The following is a 25,055-nucleotide window of genomic DNA, read 5'->3' on the forward strand; positions in this document are numbered from 1 at the left end:
GAGCAGGTGACTTCTCCTTTGCTTGATTTGGGACAGCAATCATCTACACTGAGCACCTAGCACCTGTGCGAAGCAACGTTATGCAGACTAAGTGGGTTGCAGCAAATCCACAATTGTCTCTGCTATTCTGGACACCTCACAATGCACAGACCTTTTTAATACCTGCTTATTATAAACCAGCAGTATGAATGATTTCTTCCTTTTAATTTCATTTGATTCCATATGTTTGGTCTTTTTTCTTAACTTTTTTTTTCCTGTTTTTCTTTTTTCTGTAGATTTTCTGTAGTTCTTTTATACTATGAATAGTTTTTTGTCCAACAACTTCAACTGTCCAAATCCAAGCTTTTAAAACTGTAGCCAAAAACAACCAGTCAATTTTTTTTCTACATCCTAGGCTTTTTCTTTCCCTCTGGAAAACAATAGTCTTTAAGTACTTCAAACACCCTGATCAGTTCCTCCTATCTGCTTCTGCGTATATTGCAAGAGAAAATTGCTTGCCTGTCCTTAGATGTTTTCCCAGTTCCCTCAGTTTCTGTGAAGATTGATTCTCATAATTGCTTCATCTCTGTTCAGTTCTCAAAGTCTGATTTGCTTCATCTTCTGCTAAAGGGACATTCTTTTGACATTCTCTTGATTAGAACAGTTTATAAGAAATGAAGACTCGTCAAGGATGGGACAAAATAATCAGGTATTTCAAGTACACTTGTACTTAGCTGTTGAGCTCACGGGGAGTAGAGAAAGGGCATGAAGAAAGAAGTACCTTAGAAATACTTTGTGAGGCTTTCTTAAGAAACTTTTGCTGTATAGGTAACTATAACACTTCAGTTTGAGGCAGATCTGTTATTTCAATCTTGCTAACATTCAAATTTCTTCCTATTTTCCCTTCTCCTTCTCCTCTCATCATGGATGGCAGCATCATCTTCCTACTCACCAGGCGTAAGCAGTACACCATATTTCCTTTTCCTTTCTCTTAGACTACCTTTTATCTTGGCTGTGTTTAAATCTTATCACTCCTTCCTCCACAACTTTGCAAAGACTTGTTTTGCATGAGAGACTGCCAGAGTGTTTGTGGATGGGCTGATAATCTTGTTGCTTGACTACTGTGATCTCCACTTCTCCAGCTCTTTCGTCTCCAGCCCTTTTGTCTCTCAATTCTATGCCAAACACTATTGCTGTTTTCTACTTTGCTTTTTGCTCATGTTTCCAGCTCCACCTTGCTTTCTTTCACCATCTTACTACTTCAAATGTAAGCATATTCCTTAATGCTTTAAAGACTGCCAAAATGTAACATCATGATAATCAGGTCTCCTTGAAAACAAAAATAACAATCTATGCCTTGTTGTTCTGCAAACAAACATCCCTGCAAATAACACCTGATCTGTTATGATCAGTATGTGACATGATATGAAAATCCTTATTAAAACCCAGGCAAACTTCATCAGAGCATTCTTCAGATTCCTTAAGTCTTTTCTTCTCCAGGCCTTCCGGGTAATAATGAGTATTTTGGAGGGTGAACTAAGACCACTCTGTAGCATGCAGAATGATGAGGAAGAAACTGCATCCCCTCCACCATAGAAGCCAGTAAACAGGAGGTAGGCAGGAAAAAAATAGGAAAGACAGCTGAGTGATAACAGCTTTAAACCAGCTTCCACGTGAATTACATTCTGACCTGGCTCCACTATAGTTTGCTCATGTAATATTGGAGAAGCTTAATTTCATCAAATTTTCCAGATTGGAGAGACAACCTTTTCCAGCCTTAATGATTCCATGATTCTAGGATTCTGTGACAAAAGCCCTGTGTAGCCTGCCACACCCAGCCCTGGTGCAGCTGGGCGGGTGGCAGAGGCAGCACAGTAGCATCAGTGAGATCAACACCACCAGGCTTCTGCTGGCCCAGGCCACAGCACTGCGCTGAGCAGGCTTTGCTGGGTCTTATACAAGGGTGAAGGAGAGGCTTGACAAACAGAGGCTGCTATTTATGAGTCCAGCGTTAGTTTCTCTTTGTGCCTAACTTCTCAATGGTAAGAGTAATGCTGTCTCTTCCCATGTTTACTCTCCTGTTTTAACGTAGACTTTGAACTATGACAGAATTTAACAACTCTGACAGGGGTGTTTGCCTTTTCTGTCTGACTCTTCTTTTAATGAAAACTCTTGTTCGGGCTTCCCACACTTACTTGCTAAATAAACAGACCTTCAGACTACATCCATCAACTTACCTCGACTGACATTGCTTTGAAAGGGCACAGAACTACAGGGGTTTACACACAAGCGGATGAAAGTACCCAACAGGTCTTTCTTTAAAGCATTAAATGCAGCTATAACTAGATATCTCAGTACAAAGTTGTTTTCTACCAAAAGCAATGAGAAAAACTACAAGGGGTTAGTCATGGGGATGCAGAATTTGGGAGACAGAAGTCCACGTGATACAGCAGGACTCAAAAGTGAGATAAGCTTCAAATAACTGGATGGGAGAGAAAACAGACTAGTTTGCTCTAGCTTTTTTTCCTGCTTATAAGCATTACTGACCTTCTATTTGAGAAAAGGAAGGTAAACATGTCAGAGTTACCCAGACAGAGGTCTGTGCCATCATTTAGAGCTCAATATCACATTAATGGTTTAGCATTTGACGCAAATGGCAGGGAAAGACATTTCAAGCAATGAGTAAGGAAAAGGCAAGAATGACTCCTAAATCAATAATTAAGTTTATGATAATTAAAGTAGACTAACTGGTTAATATTGACAGGGCCTACTCCATGCAGTCTAGAGATGCTAAAACATTTGGAAAAATTTGAAAAACACAATATAAAAAAATTGAAAAATACATGCCTATTTCAGTTAAAAAAATTGTTGTAGTTTTAAGAAGCTAAAACTGTTGTATATTCAGAAGGGGAACATGTGACCGTATGATGGATTCCTGCTATACCAGGACTGTAAATGGACAGCCTTTGATTAAATCTACACACTGTATAACATCATTCATTAGATATGTACCAATGACAAATCTGACTTTTATCTCATTCTCAGTTTCACTGACGGTGAATTTTCCTCTGCCTTTTCCATCCTGATGTCAGCAATCTGGGTCAAAGGCCTTGATCTCTCCATGGGAATGTGGTACAGTAACTTGACAAGACTGTACCCCTTTGACTCCATAGTTGAGAAAAAAAGTCTTTGTAAACTCCATGTGTTTCATGGAGATTTATTGGGAGGAATCTGCTGTAGTTAACTAGATCAAGAGAAAGAAAAGAGAAAAGAAAAAAAAGAAAAAACTGCACAAAGAAACACGATGATTTGTTTCTCTTGGTTATAGGCGATGAATGACAGTTGTTCTGTTTTGTTTTTCTTTTTCCCTACAAACTGCACTAGGGGGAAACTGTAGAAAGTCTTCCTGATGGTTTGAACACTAGCAGTCTCCACTCACTACAAGCTGGAAATCATGAAACACACAGGCAGATGAAGGCACAGGGAGAAAATGATAATCTTCAAACCAAATTATCCAGCAGTGAGGGTGAGACAAATGACCAGCCAAAGGCAAAACAGAAAAACCTCAGGCTGAATCAAAAATCTCAGTCTGACCTGGAAAAGCTGAGGCTGGATATGGAGCTTACCATGCTGAAATGCCAGTATGATGAGAAGCAAAGGAAATGGCAACGTGAAGAGAAAACATGCTTTCTCAGACTGCAGTCATCACCAGCGCGTCTAAGTTTATTTAAAAAGCAGTGAGGAAGAGTGGGGAGTTCCAGATGTGTGCTCACTACTCAGAGGTTCCCAACGTAATCCTGAAGCATCTTCACGTCTCAATAAAATTTCAGTCAGTACATTCAGCTGGACATCCTTCTCCCTCTAGCCCAAGAGAGCTGGAGGTAGCTTCTTTTTACCATCTCACAATCTACAGCTCCAAGATTTGCCTAAAGGAGGTAGGTCTCTTCTGTCTTCCTTGCCCAAAATTCTTCCCAGACGCTTGCTGGCTCATTAGCATCCTCCAACAGGCAGCCTCACTACACAGAAATCTTCCTTCCTTTTCTATGTTTCCCTTTCCAGCTGCTTACTGTGTGCCACTTCAAAGATACTGCCATACCCTCTGCCAGGAGGAGGAGAGGCCCACAGCTCACTCACTCCTACAGTCTCTCTGGGTTGCTCACATACAGCCAGTCATCTTTCCAGAACATTTTGCTATATCTTTATTATAACTGCATCCCTGGAGTATATAGCTCCAAATATATTTCCCTGTGGGGCAACATAAGCAGGGCAGAGCTAAGGTTGGAATCCTTATTACAAAGGCCACATTTATTTTTTTCTGAGGCTAGGGAATACCCACTTAGCAACATCAAAGATGCCCTGTTACCAGACAAATTCAGAAGTAACTGAAGAAGAGATTAGAGGACCAAATCCTGGGCAAGGGAAAACAAGCAGTTGTGATGGTTAATAGACACAAGGACAGCTCATAGGAAAAGAATAATGAGACATGGAGCATGATGTAAAAGAAACAGGCCAGATGGCAGTACAGCTGTAGGGAAACTCAGCTAGCTCTGAAATGAGTCTTCTGTTATTCACTCTGCTGGCTGTGGTTCCTAGTCACTGACTGCAAAAAAAAAATAAGCTCTGCTTGTCTCAAGAATGTGGCAGTTTGTTAACAATTATCCAACTGAAAGCAAAATGAAGCAAGTGATGTTAAGAAATCTCTTATGACACTCCTGATTATGACACACCTGATGAAGAGCCATACAATGTCTTGTCTTCCAGTAGCACAGATTTAGCTGATACTTTAGAAAGTGGAGTTATAACTTAAGCATTAGGTAACAACAGCTAATAACTTTATTCTGTACAGGATTCTCCACTTGAGATCTGTTCCAGGAATTCTTATGAGGTCATGCAATACCTTCTTGGATTACTCAGTATGAAAATAGGAAAAATAATCCATAAAGTACTCTTCTGAAAAAGTTTAAATATGTAGCAGTGAAGAATTCTTCTGATATCACATATTTCATAAATGCTTGTAATTTACCAGTGGCAAAGGTTACAAGGAAAAACCTAATCCTAGCTTAATTCAGCTCTCATTTGATACAGAATACCTCTTCAGGGATACCAATGCTCACATGTCAGATTTTAAAACAGCCATTGGCTGCCGAATATACAACATGATAGTGTTCTTAGAATAGTTAGAGCAGCATTTCAGTTTTGGAGCAGCATGCTGAATAGAAGGTCCAGAAGGTACATTAAAAAGAGCATGGATAGCAGGTCAAGAGAGGTGATCCTCCCTCTCCACTCTGCTCTGATGAGGCCACACTTAGGATACTGCTTCCAGTTCTGGGCTCCCCAGTTGAAAAAAGACAAGGATCTCCTGGAAGCAGTGCAGTGGAGGGCCACAAAGATGATAAAGGGTCTGGAAGAAAGACTGAGTAACCTGAGTCTGTTCAACCTTGGGAAAAAAAGACTGAAGGGGGAACTGATTAATGTTTATAAATATCTAAAGGGAGGTGGGAGGCAAATGGGTGAGGCCAGGCTCTTCTCGGTGGTGTGTAGTGATAGCGCAAGAAGCAATGACCTAAAACTTGAACGTAGGAAGTTCCATACAAACACGTGGAAGAACTTCTTTACAGTCAGGGTGATGGAGCACTGGAACAGGGTGCCCAGAGAGGCTGTTGAGTCTCCTTCTATGGAGATCTTCAAGACCTGTCTGGATGCCTGCCTGGGCGACCTATTGTAGGGTACCTGCTTTAGCAGTGGGGTTGGACTCCATGATCTCTTGAAGTCCCTTCCAACCCCTACAGTTCTGTGATTCTGTGAAGTCTCTTCTGGGTGACTGGGCTAAAAACAAGTTTTCAAAGACATTTAAAAAAAAAAAGAAAAAAAAAGTAGCAGCAATGACCTCAAGAGATTTTACATATAAGTTCTCGGAAATTGTATTTTACCTATCATCTTGAATTTAAATAAATATTCTTCAGCTGATTTAGAAATGCCCATAATACTGCTGTTCCTTTCCATGCTAGCAGAAAAGAAAATTAACTTCAAGTACAAGAAAGACAGAACATGGTGCTAGAATATTCAGATATTCAGAGAAATTGTAGTGTATACCACCAAACTATAGATAAATGGTTTCCCTTAACTAAGCAGTGCCATTAGTTGGCAATTCATTGGCACTTTCCCATACACCTCTATTGGTTCCACAGCAACTGCTGGTATCAAATGCTTGTCCATACCACATTCATGGCTGCAGTACAGATGGGAGGCCACAGAATCACAGAATAACAGAATGGCCCAGGTTGGAAGAGACCTCGAGGATCATGAATCACCAACCTCCCCAGGCAGGGCTACCAACCTCCACATGTAATACTAGACCAGGCTGCCCAGGGCCCCATCCAACCTGGCCTTGAACACCTCCAGGGACAGTGACATCCACACCCTCTCTGGGCAGCCTGTTCCAGCACCTTACCACTCTCCTTGTAAAAAACTTCCCCCTGACATCCAACCTAAATCTTCCCTCCTTCAACTTACACACATTTCCCGTTGTCCTGCTGTTATCTACCCTTTCAAAGAGTTGACTCCTCTCCTGTTTATAGGCTCCCTTTAGGTACTGAAAGGTTGCAATTAGGTCACCCTGCAGCCTTCTTTTCTCCAGGCTGAATAAGCCAGCTCCCTCAGCCTGTTTTCACAGGGGAGGTACTCCAGCCCCCTAATCATCTTTCTGGCCCTTCTCTGGACCCTCTCCAACAGCTCCCTGTCTTTCTTGTATTGGGCGCTCCAGACCTGGACACGGCACTCCAGATGGAGTCAACAGGTCAGCAGAGTACTACTGCATGAGCAGTGCTAGGGTGGGTAGAACAAGTATATTTAACATACTCTTAGATTTCTCTACCTCCTGAATGTATGATCTATTTTTACTCCATTTTTCCTACAATCTGTTGAAAGATTACAGGACATGCATGTGCCCCAAGACCAGATTGGTTTGCTTTTGTACTGTTTCATCTTTACACACCTTAACAACATAGCAAAAGAACTGCTGTTCTTTTTTGTTGAGAAGGATCAGTTGCTCATTCTTGTGCTAGCTATATTACATTTAATTAAAAATCTCTGGATCTATATGCTTGTTATTAGTTGTTCCTTTCCAATATCAGCCTTCAGTGAAATTCCTGACTGCAATCCAGTGTTCACACCTGAGAATGAAAAGGACCTTACAAGAGGGATCCATCATGTGATATGAGCCACTGTTTATTTCTGGTATTTCACTTTTGGAGAACTCATCTCATCCTCCTGATGCTCTTATCAGCCCTGTAAACTATTTCACTGATAATAAACTACATCCTTCATCAAGAATATCATTTAACTGAGTATGGCTAGAGTAGATGAACCAAAGATGTATTACAAAATTAGATTAACCTCTTGGGAAGTAAAAAACCGTCTTCTCCAACACTATGTGCAATGCCATCCTAAATATCCCAAGCAAAAGGATCTGACTTTCCCATAGGATATTGTTGTAGAATATTACAGATATTGTCAGAAATATCAGACATTGTACATTTCCCTCAACATGCTCTCACGCCTTCTTTTCCAGCTATTACCCTTAAAGTAAACCACCACCAAGGAAATAAGAGACTTTTAACAACTAGTGACATGAACTTCTGTTGTGCTTACTTCAGACGATGCTGATCAGATTGATTCAGATTAAAGGGATTTCTGTGAAACTTGATTTTGGGTGATTGCTAAGCAAGCAATTGCTAAGTAAAACAAGCAGAGAAAGAGAAATAAATAGATCAAGGGAATGAGAAATAGACAAAGGAATAAAACACTAAGAAATATCTATTTAAAGGATGACTGAAATTCCCAGGTAAAGCCCTAATGCAGTGCTGGGATCAACCGAACTCAGCAAGAGGTTGTTCTGGGAGTCCAATCATCTCACTGACACTCTCCTTAAAGCCAGCTGAAGGGTACAAACAGGATGACAGAACACAGTTGCCCGCAAGAGGTAAGGATATGACTTATTAAGTCAGTTTTAGTCTCATTTTTCTAGTTCAGTCTGCATCAGACAAAAGCCCCAGCATGAGCCTAAAAACCATTTAGAAAGTGCATATTCACACCTTCCCCCAGTCATACTATTCATTAAAAAAGAAAGAAAGAAAGAAAGAAAGAAAGAAAGAAAGAAAGAAAGAAAGAAAGAAAGAGAGAAAGAGAGAAAGAGAGAAAGAAAGAAAGAAAGAAAGAGAGAGAGAAAGAGAGAAAGAGAGAAAGAGAAAAAGAAAGAAAGAAAGAGAGAGAGAGAGAGATAGAGAGATAGAGAGATAGAGAGAAAGAAAGAAAGAAAGAAAGAAAGAAAGAAAGGAAGAAAGGAAGAAAGGAAGAAAGGAAGAAAGGAAGAAAGGAAGAAAGGAAGAAAGGAAGAAAGGAAGAAAGGAAGAAAGGAAGAAAGGAAGAAAGGAAGAAAGGAAGAAAGGAAGAAAGGAAGAAAGGAAGAAAGAAAGAACTCTATGAGCCTGAGCTTGGTACCGTTGTAAACCTATTTAAATTATGCTATCTTCAACTTTGGCTCAAAATGAGCAAGCAAAAGAAGAAACATATGTCAAAACCTCATTTCACACTCTTTAACTCAATTTGGTAAATAAGACTAGCTATAAATCCTCAAAATGTTCTCAACTGCTTGCTTTTTTATTATACTTTATTGCATGCGCAAGTCTGGGTTATCAGCTAGGCTCAAACTAATAAAGAACTTCTACAGCAGTTAGACTGTGAATTAGGAGTGTCATGCTTGATTTAGAGTTTGATGCAGACAAAATGGATTTTACATCTGCATTACTGGCTGGGTGCTTTTGCTTTGCAGCTGACTTGGCATTCTTCACTTCAGGAAGGAGCAAGAAAGTTCTTGCCATGCTGCAGTTCCAGTCAACTAATTTGCTACTGCAAGGCAAAAGCAAGACAACCACTGCTGAAGAAGCTTATCACCCCTTTGCATCTTCAACTGTCTCTGTCACTCCCCTTCTAGGAGCTTTTTCGGCTTCTAACATCTCACAATCTCTGTTTCCAGTTTCCCTGTGACCTTTTCTTTCATTTAGTTGTTGTCTACTGAAGTATCTCTCCTGGGGATAGATATGTGAGGATAAAGATGAATATATTACAATTCACAGATCTCTTAAAATCCTGCAGGAAAGAAGAATGTTAGGCATGGTTTCCTTGACAATCTCTGGTCTTCCTACGCAGATTAATTAGGGCATTTTTTGGAGGAAAACATAAACCTACAACCCAACTGTTTGCTGTATGGAGAGAAAAACAATGATTTCAACAGAAGACCAGACGGTAGATTCCCAATTATGCTGGAGATCTGGTTCCTGAGGGGATTTTTCTTTTTTTTTTTTTAACTAGGCATGAGAAGAAACTCTAGATGATTGAGAAGACTATGCATGGCAGAAAGATGCTGCCAGCTGTTGGTATGGACTATAGCCTTAACTCCATCTTGATCGTTTTTCATGAATCATAGAATCGTTTGAGTTGGAAGACACCCTTAAAGGTTATCTAGTCCAGCTCCTTTGCACTGAACAGGGACACCTACAGCTGGATCACATTGCTCAGAGCCCTGTCCAGCCTGACCTTGAATGTCTCCAGGGATGGGGCATCCATCACCTCTCTTGGCAGCCTGTGCCAGTGCCTCACCACCCTTACTGTAAAAAACTCCTTCCTTATATCAAATCTTAATCACTCCTCTTTTAGTTCGAAAACATTTCCCTGTGTCCTATCACAACAGACCCTGCCTAAGAGTCTGTCCCCTTCTTTTTTACAGCCCCCTTTTAGATACTGAAAGGCCTCTCTCAGGTCTCCCTGGAGACTTCTCGTCTCCAGGCTGAACAGCTCGAGATCTCTCAGCCTGTCCCTGTAGGTGAGGTGTCCCACCCTACTCATGGAACATGAGAGTTTTTCTCTTGTCAACAAATTGGAAAAAAAAAAAAAGTACTCTCACACAGAAATACTGATTAGTGTTACTTCATAAAGTTTCATAGAAGCATATGCTTTTCACTCTGGATGACAACTGCATTATTAGCTACAACTATAAACATCGCTATCATTTTTTTTCAGTCCAATCCTGTGGCCCTATGCTGGGATAAAGGACTTATAGATTGCACTGGGTAGCACATAGCTGCAAAGATTCTTTCAAGGCTGCAAACATTTGAAGACACAGTAAAGGCATTGAAAAAAGCCTATAAAATTTGCCATAATAGAAGGACAAATATGATCTTATAAGATCTGCCTGTTAACAAGCAAATGCCTTAGCTTCTGTATGGTGAGGAACCATGCAGAGTGGTACAGAGCCTGATTCTCTTCTCTTTGCAACATACATGATTGAGGGGATCCAACCTGACTTACAAGAACACACAGGTTTTTATAACCATCCTGAAAACTGAGAGAAAACTGATTAAAAGCGAAACTCAGAACACGTTGATATTACTGCTACTGTGGGGAGAAGAAAAAGAAAAAAGAAAAAGAAACCACCAGAATGAATCGATTTAGCCTCTCCAAACAGGTCTTCCAAGAGACCCTTTATTATCATAACCCTGAAGCTCTGCTGAACTGTGCCAGCTATAGGATTCTCTCCCAAACACAGATGACTGTACAGACATTTAGAGCTCAGAGAAAGCTAGCTGCCAATATCCATTCATTCAAGGCCAAACTTAGATGCAGCAATAAAGAGCAGAAGCAGGATGAGGGTTAGACACGGGTCATTTTGCACTTTCTTATATTCAAATTCTGAGAGCAGGAAGGATCCTGTCTGGCCTCTGGCATGACTCAGAACACTTTTCTAGCTGCTCAGTATTAGAGCCCGCTTCACAGTGGCTTTTGCAGAGCTGTCTCCTGTCCTGCTCCCTGACTCTGAGATCACATTTGATCATCTTACTCATGAGTAGTAAGAGGAGAAGTGGATGAAGGACTATAAAGGAGGGCAGAAACTAGAAGAGCAGTGCCACGAGGACAGGAAAGAAAGAGCCGAGCGCAGGGAGAGCCGGGGGCAAAGCCGGGGCACGCCACACGAGTCCTGAAAGCGGAGGGGAAGGCTGCAGGCAGGCAGAAGGAGGCGGGGCAGCCGGCGGGCCCCGCGGCTCGGCTCAGTCACGCAGCCGGGGGTGCCGGAGGCGCAGCCGTACGCCCCGAGGCGGCCCTGCCGACGTGACCCGCGGGGCGGCGCGGCGCCGCGGGGAACCCCACTACGTGCGGCCGTGACCGCCGCTTCCTGGGGCCGCCGCCCCGCCCCCCAGCCTACGTGAGCGCCGGCAGCCGCCCGACCTCGGTCGCTCTCCGTCCGAGGGATTTGGGGCCGGGCCTGGGGGGGAGAGGGGAGCGGCAGAATGCGCGTATGATGTACAGCCGGCATCCGTGAGGAGCCGGGCGTCGCGCAGGAGGAAAGGGAAGCCTGCTGAGAGCGATAACGGGAACGGGATGGGTACGAGTCCACTCGCTTAGGGATGAGTAAGAGCGATTTTCTCTCTCATCGGGGGCATCGTCGGTCTGGAAGATACTGAGAAAGACGGATCCAAGCTATGCGCTGCAGAGAACTACGGAAACCACGGGAGTATCTCATTCGTGAGACCGCAGCTGAGGTTCTGGTTTCATCCTGCGATTTCTGGTCCCTCACGCGGAGGTGAACTGTGAATAGCACAACTGCAGAGAAGGCTTAAAAGGGAGATGAGGAGAATGGGCAATCTGTCATAAAAAAGAACAGAGAAAAACCTGGCTAACCCGGCTTTGCAAAACAAAGGCCGGGAGCAGATAGGATCGCTTTGCAGAAACAGGGAAGGTGTGAATGGGTCACAAATATGTTTTGGCTGAAAATTTGGAGATTTCTTTTTTTCTTCCCTGTAGAGAATGAGAGCCTGCAATAGGCTTTCTGTGGAACTAGGAGGAGAAATGGTCGTGATTACAAAACTAGCCACGGGTTTGTCATTTTGTGATGGAAAGTCTATGTCTATGTGCAGTGGCTGAACATATGGAACTGGACTGAAGCAGGATGTCCTTCCAATCCTGCTTTCTTAAGTGGGCTGGCAGCATCTAGATACCGTGCTGATAAAGCATGCAAGTGAATAAGTACGTAAACAGTAACATTTCTCATGTGCATTTCTCATGTCCTCATGTGCAGGGATCTCCAATGGCCGTGCAAACGTGAATGCCAGATACACATCTATCACTTAGGCAAAAATATGGGCAAGTACTATTAGCTTCAAGTAGATTTGGGGACACTGCAGTGTGGAGAAGTTGGGTATCTGTCATAGCTCCATGCCAAGGGTTTTATTTTCAGTGATGGCAAAGCTCCAAGCTCCATCAGGGTGAACTAGAACCAAACTGAAGCTCTGGAGTGCAGATGTCCATGTAGACATCCCTCCTAGAGCAGCAAACAAGAGCTCTGGTATCTGATTCTTACTCCACTTCTTAAGACTGGAGGTCCCAGACAGAGGTTTGGGGGAGTGTTCTGTGTTGCACTGTAATACAGGTTTTCTGTATACCCTGCGGTTAAAGAAAATGATCAGAAGTAGCTATGTCAATTAGAACAGCCTTGAAACAGCTCTTTATTTCACCTGAGGACATCAGAGCAGTGAAAGAGTTCTCCCCAAGTGAAAGAATAATGTGACTGAAAAATAGGCCATATGGATAAGTGGCAGAACAGAAAGAAACCATAGTAACCCTAAATTCTCTTCTAACCACGGTGAATGCAAGTCTTCATTTACATTCAGCCAGTGGCAAAAAGAATGAAAAAAGTTGCTTTGCATCAGCCCTCGCATAGTGGCCTGTATTTCCCAGCTGTTTGTCCATGCCCTCAGTACAAGCCTGCAAAGAGAGGCAGTGTAATGACAAAGCAGATGTTTCTCTTTGCTAAACTTTTCCCAAGGAAAAAAAAAAGAAGAAGAAAAAGGCTGACAAAACTCCTCTGTGGCAGACTTTTACAGATGTACCAAGGCTAAAGTGTTAGTCTACCTGTGTGGCCACATACCTCATAACAAACATCAGTTTTCAGAATCATAGAATCACCAAGGTTGGAAGAGACCTCCAAGATGATCCAGTCCAGCCATCCACCTACCACCATATTTCCCCACTAAACCATGTCCCTTGGAACAACATCTAAAAGTTTCTTGATCACAATGCTCATGTGCAGTATGGAAAAAGATGATGTCTGTACGCGTTCTCAGAGCTTTCTTTATGTTCCATACCCCAACACTACAGCCTCAAGAAAAGCTAAGACATACATGAACTTTCTTACCTAGAAACCATCACTCTCCCATTATATCTGAGTTCGGTAAATATCTGAGCATAAAGTAAATAATGTATCTACCTATAATATATTCCCTGTTGTCTTCTCTTTTCCTCTGCAGATTTTTTTTCTGCTCCTTACATGAACAGCTTCCTTCTTTAAGTATTAGAACAGCAAATCAGAGCCCCAGGAACTTAACTTTCTTGTACTTCCAAAAACGGCAGCATCTGCTTAGTGGTGAGCTGAGCCATACCTTTTCTATGATGCTGAGTAATCTTTGGGGCTTTTCCCCAGCTCTGTCATTGAATTGAACAGGGTTTGTACATGTGAGTACCTTTGCGTCAGTCTTCCCCACTGCAGAAGTAGTTTAGTTTTGGCTCATGGTGTATTAATGCCTTGAGTCACAGGAGGCCATCAGTTTATGGGAGAGAAAAGAACTCCCACGGGGTGGCACCTGTTTACCTGCAGTTTTCTTACAGGTGGTTTCACCTCATCTTTTTTGATGTTATTTATGTATGTTTCTATGAACAAATCTCCACAATTCAACGAAAGTAAAGTGGTTCCCACTGCAAATACTGACATGTTTTTTCTTTGCTATCATTTTTCCTTTCTATATGGCATTATTAATGTTGACAAAGGCCACGTGACAGAAAAAAATCTGTATCGTTGATGTTTAATCATTCACACTACTGCCAGCAACCACCGAGTGAAATGGTTGCATAAACCTCTTCCTGGGACCTTTGTAAATGACGTCAAATGCACAGCAATGGAGCATCCTATACTTTGTACTTTTTCACCTATTTTAGGCACATTGACAGTTAAGGACTTGATGATACTTGTGAGTCCCTTTCAACTCAGAATATTCTATGATTCTATGATTCTATTCATACATTAGACCCATTTAGGCATTTTGGAACAGAATTTCCCCATGTTTCTAGGCCTGTTTCATTTAGGTCTGTATGAAATAATTCTGCAAGCTCATGTGGGATCAAAGCTTGTCTTAATTACCTAAAAATGACAGGTATGAAAATCTGTTTATTTGGAATTTAAGGATGCTGGATAAGGTTATAAAATGGCTGCATCATGGAAAGGCTCAGGACACAGAGAATCTGCAATTTGCTACCACAGCTGGTCACATAACTTCCTAAAAACGGAAAAAAAAATCGAAATGAGTCATAGACTTTAACAGTCTTCCTGTTAAATAGGACTGTCATAGGAGATATGTATGGCTGCACCCAGTGGTCTGTAAGAGCTGGGGTGAGTCCTGGAAAAATCCCAGTAAAAGAGAAGGAACAAAGAGCAGGAAGTGGCTTTTGAAAACACGGATGTTAAGTGTTCAGGAGATTCAAAGAAGCATACTTTGACTGAGGGAAGTCTTTTGCTATTGTAGAGAGCTGCAATAGAAATGCTAAGACTGGTATGAATAGGAATTATCTGGCTGTGGAAGTACCAGAAAGGGCACAAGGTAGGATAGAGCTATGGGAATGGCAAATGTTGTTGGTATTTAGATTAGCAAGTTGCACATGTATGTGCAGCTTCTCAGGACGACCACGTGGAGATAACAAAGGGCAGTAAATCCTGATTACTCACTGAGGTGGGACAGAGTGAAGAGATTGGTCAATGTCAGCACCAAAAGAGTACAAAGAGAGAAAACCCAGCTCATGATTACCACTCTGTAAAGAGCTCAGACGTGAGGAGGACTCAGCAGCTGATGTACTCTGCATCATTTCAAGGAATGTCCACATACTGAACAGACTACTACAGTGCTTGCACACATGGGGCAGTGCCTGACTGCTCAGCAGGCTGCTTGGACATGCACATCTTTGTGCTTGTATGGGCTGTCAGTGTGGAAGTGTGAATGAATGACATCTGTTTTATTTCATGTTTTGATTTTACAATAATATCTCCTTTCTCTCCTATAAGCTCTGGCATTGAGATGCCATGTTGTTAGTATAGGGTTGCAGAGTCTCCTACACTGACTTTCTAATAAGTGGGATGTGGATTTATGGTTTTAAGTGAGCTCTACAATTAAATTTTGTGTATTTATTTGTTCGATTTCACAAAATGATTTAAATTTAAATAATTTAAAAGAGAAAGTTTGATCATTAATTTCATTTACAGCTACTGCTTTAGAGGACTTAAGCAACCTCCATGGGCAATGCTAAGTACTATAACTATCCAGTCGGGTAGTAAGAATGAATGCGAATTGAGTTGTTAAGCCTGTGTGATTTTCTGAATGTTAAAAATGATCTGTGGCCACCAAAATCCTGCAGAATAAAGTTTGTTAAGATTACAGACTTGTTAAATATAGAAGAAAATTAAAGTGTGGTCTGTGCATCACTGTGGTTGGAAGTAACGACAGAGACTTACTCACAGATCATCAGCGTGAGTTTGTCCATTGAGGACAATGGAGTGGTTGTTGAAGGCAATATGCCTATCAAGTGAAAATTTGTTGGTTTTTGTTTTTTGTTTTTTGGTTTTTTTTTACTACTACACAGGAAATTCATATATTAGCAGAAATAAAAGAGCCTATTGTTACCCTTGGTTAGAGGATTAAAGTCATATGTGTGTGTGTATACACAAACATATATATACCTACACATATATACGTGCCTTGTCTTTTTAATCCATCATAAAATACACTTGGTTATTATACTATAGTCTTTGGTGTTAAAATGGATTTAGAAAGAGTTCTGATATACGTTATCTCAAACTCTCTTTACACCCTCCCATCTCTGCTGGATGTCAGATTTGTTCACATGAGTTTTAATTACACAGACTTCAGAATTATAGCACCTCAGCTTGAGCTTTTCTTTTTCCACTAGCTCCTTTAATTGTGTGTAGTTAAGTCATCTACACCAAAGTTTCAAAATCATCCACCTAGCATTGGTATCACCGATGTTCTGATACCCCTTTAAGACTTTTGATCCAAAATAACAAATTCAAATTCATCTTAGCCCAACCAGAGCTTTGTTATCGGCAGCAAGCTCATTTTTATGCTGCAGAAGAGCTTGGTCACATTAATCAATTGCCTGTTTTTGTATCAGAGAGTGTATATATAAGAAAGCAAATGTGTATCAGGATGAAAATCAGAAAATCTAAACTTAGCTGTCATCATTAAAGCAATTATTTTGCCGAGACTCATTTGGAAGATGCAACTGTTAATGGGAGCGCCACCTGGGTGCCAAGATACAGACCTTCTTCCCAGACTAAACATATACTCTTCCAGGCAACTACAAAAATCTGGGGGCTAATCTTTGCTTCAGTTGCTGCTGCCCAGCATCACTGCTCTTACACCAGACCAGAATGACCCAGCACCCCCATTTGCTTATGAACAGCAAACTCAAACATTGTGTGGAGTCCAGAGGGGATATTTTTTCTGCAGTTGCATTAAATCAGCAAACAGTGGTGAAGATGCTGCAGCACAAGAAAACTAGCAGACAGGGCCCTGAGGCCCCACCCCTTGAAATGCCACAGGCTTCTCCTACAAACCTTCGTCAAATAAATAATTTAAATGGTGTCCAAGTATGTTAATTTATAACAAAGATCTTGATTCAAAGCTCGTTTTGAGCTCTTTAGAACAGTAAAATATCCATATGTTTTGGATTCACTAAAAATGTTTAAATAAAAGATAATATCACTTTAAACTATATATTCCTGTGTTTTTGAGATGTTTACATGTCCTAAAACAGTTGAGCTGTTGTATGCAAGATTTAAAATGATACGTTCTTTCAGCTCCCCCCCCCCCCCCCCCCCCCCCTCACTTTTTAGCATGATTTTCTGTGTTTCAGGAGATGTGTTCTCTATCTCCATTTCAAAAAGAAACTTGCATTAGGATATATATATATATATATATCTGAAAGAAAATAGTAAATAATTAGCATATATCAACCTCATTTAGGTTGCTCATCAAGCTCATTTAGGAGCATTGTAGATCTCACTTGGGCAATTCCTGACTTGAAATCTATTCTGGCAACATCAAGCAGCTTTACAGTACAGAGGAGTAATCTGCTAAGAGTACCGCCTGTACCAAGGGCCCCTTCAGGCCATGAAGAAATGGTGTAGTAAATCCACATTGGCCTTTCTTTCCTCTCCAGCACACAGGAAAGATCAGGAACACAGCTGGCATACACTAAGCCTTGGATAATGTGTGATTTGCAGGAGCTTGAGAAGCAGAACACAAACTACATTAGCCCTGGGGATGCTCTGGCTCACAGTAAAAAGTTATTGCGGCCCCAGAGTATGCATCCAAAGGTAACTTCAGTTACCTGCAGTCACGCAGTCATTCCCCTGCTGCCTGAAAGAGTGGGAACTGAGTAATTGAGCATCATATCTATTATATCCTTCTTCAGCAGTAGGCTATGAAAGTATCATTTATTTCTTTATTTTCACTGTGTTATTTGGTATCCTGTTGCATATGACAGCTGCTAGTCATGATTACACAATTACATAATAACGCATTCTTTTCAAGCTTTGAGCTCTCATACTTACCAAAACCCCAGAAGAAGACTTGAAGCCCAGAAACCTGATGGCAATTTGAAGATCTTTAGGGCTTATAGTTGCTTAAAAAGAAAATCACATTGAGTTTTCAGCCAATCATCATTTTGAAATCTAAGTTGTGATTTTTGAATCCTTGAACTTAGCAAGGGAAACTATGGTTTTTGTAGAATAATTTTAGTGCACACACTGTTCTTGGGGAAGTATCCTGCATAAGGAAGAGGAAAAAGAAACAAACAGTGCAGTGGCAGCTGCCCTTCTACTACACTGCATTTTGTGGTACACATTATAACAACAGCAGTTATCATTGCAGAAGTTGTGAGTCTCAGGGAGACATTAAGTCTCAAGCACTATCTTTGTATGAGTTTATTCTTTTCTTTCTTTTTAATATAATTTACAATTCAATTTTTGCTTTGCTTCCTTCTTCTGTCCTACTACCTCTGAAGTACTGCACAGCCTCAGGACCACACCAGAGAGGAGAACACTTCCATATGAAGTAAGGCAGTTCAGTGAGCCTTGAGTCATAGCTGACCAAAAATATCCCATTTCCTTTCTGTGGGTGCACTCACAAACTGCACCCTGAGTGCAGAACTTCCAAAGTTCCTGTTCTTTACCTCAATTTGCTTCAAACTTCAGGGACATCTCCTGACTATCACACAAGTGTTCAGTGGGCTGTGTTTTTTAACAAAGATGAAACTAGAGAAAGTCTGTAAATGCTGCCAAACTGACTGTTGCTACCATTCTTTTCTTAGTAATAACTGATCAGAAGGGCTTTAAACAGTGACAATGCTGGATTAGAGGATTAGTTAGTTTGGGAGAATTTCAGCAGATGCTAAGGAGCCAGATGGTCAAATACTGCAGTGAAAAGAGAATAAAGCCTGGAAGAATCAGTGCACCATCTGCTTTCAAAATTTTCCATGACCACCTAAAAATACTGTAACACAAAGACTGTTTGCATGTGGAATATTGGATGTTAATCTTTTTTTTTTTCCAGGCAGTTGGATCAGATAAATACTTAATGTTAAGTAGAAGCAAATCTCATGAGTATATAATAAAAAACTTCTGGGGACAAGGAGTATGATTTTAGATACACGCTGGACATACATCAGCTAATATCTCAAGAAATAGAGACTCCTGGGCATGGTAACAGGCTGTCTTTGATTTTCCTCTATTTTTAATGGCACCTCCTTCCCAGATGTAGTTTTACCTGTTACAGTTTGCAAGGACAGACATTCAGCAGCCTACTTTGTTGCCTCCACTGTTGCTAGAAGGAGGACCACTGTCTTCTAGTTAAAAAGTATCTATGTTCTGATGAATATAGTGTAACTCTAAATGTGCTGCTTTCAATCTCCTAAAGATTTCTGGTACTCCAAAAGCAAAAATCCATGAATTGCAAATGGAACAAACAAAAGTTTCCAGAGGAACCTTTGGGATAGATTTTACATTTTTCCTTTTCAGGATAGTATTTCCACCTCAATAGAAAAATAATTGTAACAGATTTTGAAATCCCTGGGTCAGCCACTTCCTCTCCCAATAAAGCATGGAGCAGCAGATACGTGGAGTGCTCTATCCCATGACTTTTCCGGTGACTAAAAAAAATGCAAGGCTGAAGCCTCGTGTGATGCCTAAAAAGGGAGTTGATAATTATGAGGACTGCTCAACTGAGGGATTCCTGACTTGGAAAAGACTATTTACGTAATCCTATTTGTGGACCCTAGTCCTTGAGCTGTGGTCATCACTTCAGCAACCTCTACACTGCTCTTTTCCTCACTGCTTGACTGCAGTGAAGTTTATCTGTGAGGCCTATAAAGCATGGAGTAGGAAGCTGTATGTTTCCCTGACTGTGGAAATTCTGCTTATACACAGGAGAAGCCATTTGCTTTTTGTGAAATTTAAGTGCAAACTCCAATTTATAAGTTACATAGTTGGTGTTATACAAGTTGCTAACTCAGCCTTGATGTGTTGTTCTGTGATATTCACTTGTGTTCTTTCACTTCAGAATGGGGAACGGTGCACACACAGCATCAAAAGTAAATAACGTGGTAAAACTGTCTAGGTTTGTGGAGAAACCTACTGCAGGATTAGGGAAACACTGGGAGTATATTGACTTTTCTGTTCTTTGATGTGATTCATACACATACATACACAATACTTACACACTCTGGATTTAAGAGCATATTGGTAACTCAGATGCTCAGATATTTGAAGCAGTAGAATATATGTCAGTTTAAAACCAGTTAGCCAGGGATAAGTATTAAGGCATATTATAATGTAGAAGTCAAATAGGATCAAGGGAAATGCTTGCTTTTCTCATACAGAGAGGGCAAAAATAACACCTGGAAAGCTGAAATTTATGCATTATTTAAGCCCAGTTTTATGCTGTTAAGTAGAGCCTCTCAGTGGCTGTCTGCATAAAGGTGACTTTAACATAGAAGGAATACCCCAAGACATTTAATCTTGCTGCTTTTAAGACATGTGAGAGAACTGAAAGTGATTCTAAGCACAGATTTATAACACCAGCAAGGACCTGATTAAGTTCTCCAAGAGTTCTTCAAGGTTTCTAGATAAAACCTTCAATCCAAATATTTTATTTCAGTATTTCATAAACTCCAGTACTGCGCTTTATAAAAGGTATCTGCATTATTTAAACGTCTTCTACAGGGCTATTAACAAATCTTTATTCTCGTCTAACCCTTTTAATCAAATTCTGGGTTTTTTAAACCTTCACATTGGGATGATATACTTCAGTGCTGATTTTATATCCAAAATCACTGTCGTTCCACAGTCCTCCCAAATATGACCCAGACCACAGGAAGGCTGGAATTGTTGCTGAAGCCCACACACAAACTACTGCACACTGCTTCTCAGTGGCTGCTTACCCCTACAGTGGAGGTTAAACCCCCACTAAGGTCAAAATTGTCCATTTTTATTAGCAAGTTGCCTCAAATTGTTTAGATTCAACTTTATTAGTTACAATACTCCAGTACAATTTCTTCCATAGAAGATCTTCTGACCAAATAAAATGACAAAGGAGTTCTTATTAAAAGCCCATTGTTCTTTGAAATGTAGTTCAACTTCAAGGAAGGCATCTGCTCTTGACATAGGCTACAAACAGCAGAGAATCCGGTACACCCAGTAGCTTGCTGTCCTTCACTGTCAAAAACATGCAGCTGCAGCCTGAACTCTAACAAGACTTTCAGGCCCCCAAGAAAGGCTGCAGCCCCTAAGTTCAATTTTTTGGAGTCTTCTTCCCTACCTCATCATAAGGTTTACTGCCAGTCTATTGACTACACAATGGAAGGTTCCTCTTTTTCTTTATTTATTTTTACCCCTTAGGAAAATTTTATTCTGACCAGCAATCACAACACTGAATAAAGACACAGAATCTGAGAGACCTTGATGGTCTACGATTCCTTGTACTGTGGGAGCAGAAAGAATGCATTCATGGCTATGTATAGCAATGCCTGGCATTCAAGCTACCTTTTCAGTTAGCATTGCCCTCTGCTTTTGTGGATCAAGAACACCCAGATCTGTAGGGAACCAAGAAGGAAAGAAGACTGCATATGTTCAGTTCCCAGCCTTTTGTATCAGCACAGAAAACAGACATGGACTTACAGAGGCAAGACAGCAGGATCAGAGCACTGCTGCAGGTCTGAGGGATAGTAAAATGCCACACCGAAATATTCATTAAGGAGTTAAATGGTTTAACTAAAAATACAGCATCGCATCGATTAGCTCAACCAGTGCAGATGTACGTGTATGTGCATATTCTGTGCTAGTGGAGGAAACCAGCAGCATAAGTGAAGTTAGGTTCATCATCAACCTTATAATGGAACTGACACATTTTCTCTGCGTAATGAACTGGTTTAGAGACAACATTGCTTTGTCTGTATCCTCATGTAATCAGCAGATGGGATGTTTCTTAATCAGATCAAAAATTACAAAGATAATTTTGCAAAATCAAGGTTAACCTAACTCCTTAGTGCTTTCTATGGTAGATTTATATTTTTAAAAGAATTTGGGAAATGGCAAGGGCCATAGGTCAGTATGATTCATCTCAGCTGCTGAGTATGGAGGTAACTGCTTATTTGACACGTTCCTGTTTCTATCTGGGTTTCCTAGATAAGCAAATTCCTCTGTGTAAATTAATCTCATCAGGTGACACAGGGCCAAATATTCATCTAGCCTGCACTCCGTATGCAAGGTGCCAGCAGTTCTAGGACATTTTATCTGTGGATCCCAGTAAGATAGATATCATATCCAAGAATCTTCATGACTACTACCATCTGACTAAGCACTGTGAAGGTCCTTGCTGCTTCCTCACTGGAGCAACTCTGGGATGCCAGGGTACTCTGGTGTTCGGCCTACCAGAGCACGTGAATCCTACCCAGCTTGGTAAACTACAGTACCCAAGAGTTGTCAGCTTAATAGAGACAGATCACTCAGAGAAAGCAGTATTTCATGGTTTCACCCCTTGAAACACAACAGGGATTTGGCTGAGATGAATCCATATGAAGTACAGGCTCTGCAATCGCTCTGGGGTTGACTGTTATGAGAAGTATCAAGCTGTGGAAAGTAGAAAGCAGGAGTGGGTGAAAATAGGTGGAATGTCTATTTCATTCCTTCTTGTCAGATCTCTGTCAAACACACTATGCCAGAAAGGTCTAATTCCTGTTCTTTCCCCATTTAGGATCTCCCACCTGAGGCACAGGCTGCATGGAAGAGTATATACTCCAGACATAATTAGCTGTGAATAAGCAGGGATCATATTTATCTAAGCACTGCACTTCCTTGAGTAGCCCCAGTAGCCTGTCACCAGCTGAGTGCAAATTCCTGCCTCCTGTCTTTCTTTTTCCTCAGAAACATGTGGCCCAGTGCACCTGTAGATTTTGAAGTAAACAGAGGCCACTCATGGACACATAACAAGGCACGTGTCACTGTCCATTTGGTTGTCAACAATATTCTGATACCTAGAGGAAACACTGTCCTCTGCTTCGCAAGAAAAATCTTATTTGCTCAAGCTTTTTAAATGAGAGATGACTGCAATACTGCCTGCCTTGGTTACTCTGCAGGGCAGGAAACCTGCAGTCTATCACTGAAATTATAGCAACTCCCATATTTGCTGTGTATATATTACGTAAGAATTACTATTCTGGGCTGTGCTAAATTTAAAAGAGAAATCTATCAGGGACTCCTTCCAGCAAGTTGGTCATTTGGGTATTCAGGAGGATCTCCCGCTTTGATTAGACACACTGTGAGAAGAAAAGCGAAGTTCAGCTGCTTAACTTAATTCCCAGTTCATGTCAAAAGAGAAAATTTTAAAGCCCTAAACAAACTGCCAGAGATACTGTCACCCAACCTACACAACAAATAAAACTTCATTTATAGGAACACATACACGTGCATGGGGGCATATCCTGAGGCCCTTCTGTAGTAGATTTCCCCTCCTAGACTGGCCAGGGAGGGTCTAGTGTGTAAGACATAAAAATATGGCTGGCCTATACTCAAGGCATGTGGCCTTATTGGAAACCTGTAAAAATGAGCTTTTTTCACTCCTGAAGGTCCATGGCTTAAGTGGGGCTCACATAGAGGTCTTGTACTTCTTTGTCTCATCAAATAAGTCAACACAGCAGAATATGTGTTAGATTGTTTGATGCTTTCACCCTAGCATTTTCTAATAAACAATAGTAATTATTTGATAACTACTTAATTTACCAGTACTGATAGAAGTAAGAAAAAATAAGCCCAAAAGCAAAAAGTAGTTTCAAATGATTATAGGCCTCAAAATATACAGCCTATACCTGCTGAAGTGTAGATATTTTGATCAATATTCATAACATTGTGAATACAGAGTGCTGCTCCTCTGAAAACTTTTCATCCAACGATACGAGATACTTGAGGTCTAAATAACACTTTTTATAAAGCTTTGGTGAGAAGACATCTGAAGAGAGACTCCCTAATGGAAGATATGACAAACCTGAAACTGACTTTTGCCATGTTGTTATAAATCTCATTCAGTTCCGGCTCTGGGAGGTATGTAAGCTTTCAAAAGGTGCATGGGCTTTCCTCACAGTGCTTAACTGAGCTGCTCTGTGCCTGATGCCTGCTGATGCTGCCCAGCAGCAGGGAAGGCCAGTTCAGAACTAGGGGTGAGTCAGTTTTCCCCACTGCTCTCAGACTCACACATCACCACCATTTTAGGAATGATGGAGAGGGTCAACAGATTCTTTTCCCAGTACTCATTTGCAGCTTGGTGTTCACAAGAAAACACATTATCACAAGCCAGGCTACAAGTGAAAAGAAGTGACTGAGGATTTTAATGCTTGGTGAAATGTGGAAAATTATCAGTCATCTACATGTAGATGGGGTAACGTGTAGGCTCCTCCTAAACAGGGCAAATGCTTATTCAACACCACACTATTTTACCTGTTCAGAAACGAGTGTAAGGCAGTCCTGTGTTGCTGAGGTGGCTTCCACTGGGAAAGCACTTCCCCGTGCCCTTAGAAGGAGCTGGGGCTCGGAGTGAGACTCCAAAATACCAATATTGAGGTGGAAACTGTCCCCACAGCTGCAGCTCTCCCACAGAAATATCCCAAGGGCAGAGAGGCTTCACAGTGTTTTCTCTTCTCTCCATAGCAGCGTGGGCAATGTCCCCAAAAGCCGGCCTTCGTGCACGCCCGGCGCAACGGCCCGCCTGCCGGCACCAGCCCTCAGGCACCACAAGATGGCGCCGTGCGCGGGACGCAGCTCCTGAGATGGCGGCCGTGCCAGGGCGGGATCGCGGGCAGCGAAGCCGGGGAGGCTCGCTGCGGTATTTATGAGTGTTTTCGTTTTTAACACCGGTAGAGTTTCACTCTACCATGGAAAGGCTTTCTGAGTGAAACTGATGGCTGAAAACATCTCATGAAAGCTTGGGTGAGGAGGCAGTGCCATGGCCATGTAGCACTGGTACCCAGGAAAGGCTTTCCTGGATCTGAAACCAAAACATGACTGAAACCCTGTTTATGTAAAGCAGAGAAATCCCATCCCTTTCCCATATACTGTCAACATAAAGAAGATCAACTAGGATCTTTCTGATCTAAAGCACTGCTATGGCATTTGGTAGATTAGAATACCTGTGACACGTTTGGATCTCGTGAGAAGATAAGCAATAGAGTGCAAAAGGAAGGATGGATTAGAGAAGAGTAATTGCAAATTGGAGGTATGTTAGTGAGAAAACTAAAAAGAAAATAGAAAAATCTTGGCACTTTTAGAATGCTTTCGGTTAGGATCACTGAGCAAGTAATTGCTATTGCCATTTCATGCATGGCATAAGGGGTCAGGAGGTCAGTGCAAAGCTGGG

The 25,055-nt window shown here is 41.4% G+C and overlaps 1 protein-coding gene and 1 long non-coding RNA gene across 6 annotated transcripts in view; one reads left to right on the plus strand and one right to left on the minus strand.

Annotated features, from left to right (window-relative positions):
- LOC101751252 overlaps window positions 1-24,442 on the minus strand; it is a 75,641-nt gene extending 51,199 nt beyond the window's left edge. For all 5 annotated transcript variants that reach the window (XR_005858715.2, XM_040698188.2, XM_040698187.2 and 2 more), the window contains exon 1: window positions 24,140-24,442. The gene's annotated coding sequence lies outside the window, so the exon portion shown is untranslated. The remainder of the gene's footprint in view (window positions 1-24,139) is intronic.
- Window positions 1,807-3,821, plus strand: LOC107052973. Its single transcript, XR_001465831.4, has 2 exons — window positions 1,807-2,021; window positions 3,364-3,821. It is a non-coding gene; the product is annotated as an uncharacterized LOC107052973 (long non-coding RNA).
- Window positions 24,443-25,055: the final 613 nt, after the last annotated feature.

The sequence above is a fragment of the Gallus gallus genome, chromosome 3 (assembly GCF_016699485.2).
Source record: "Gallus gallus isolate bGalGal1 chromosome 3, bGalGal1.mat.broiler.GRCg7b, whole genome shotgun sequence".
NCBI lineage: Eukaryota > Metazoa > Chordata > Aves > Galliformes > Phasianidae > Gallus > Gallus gallus.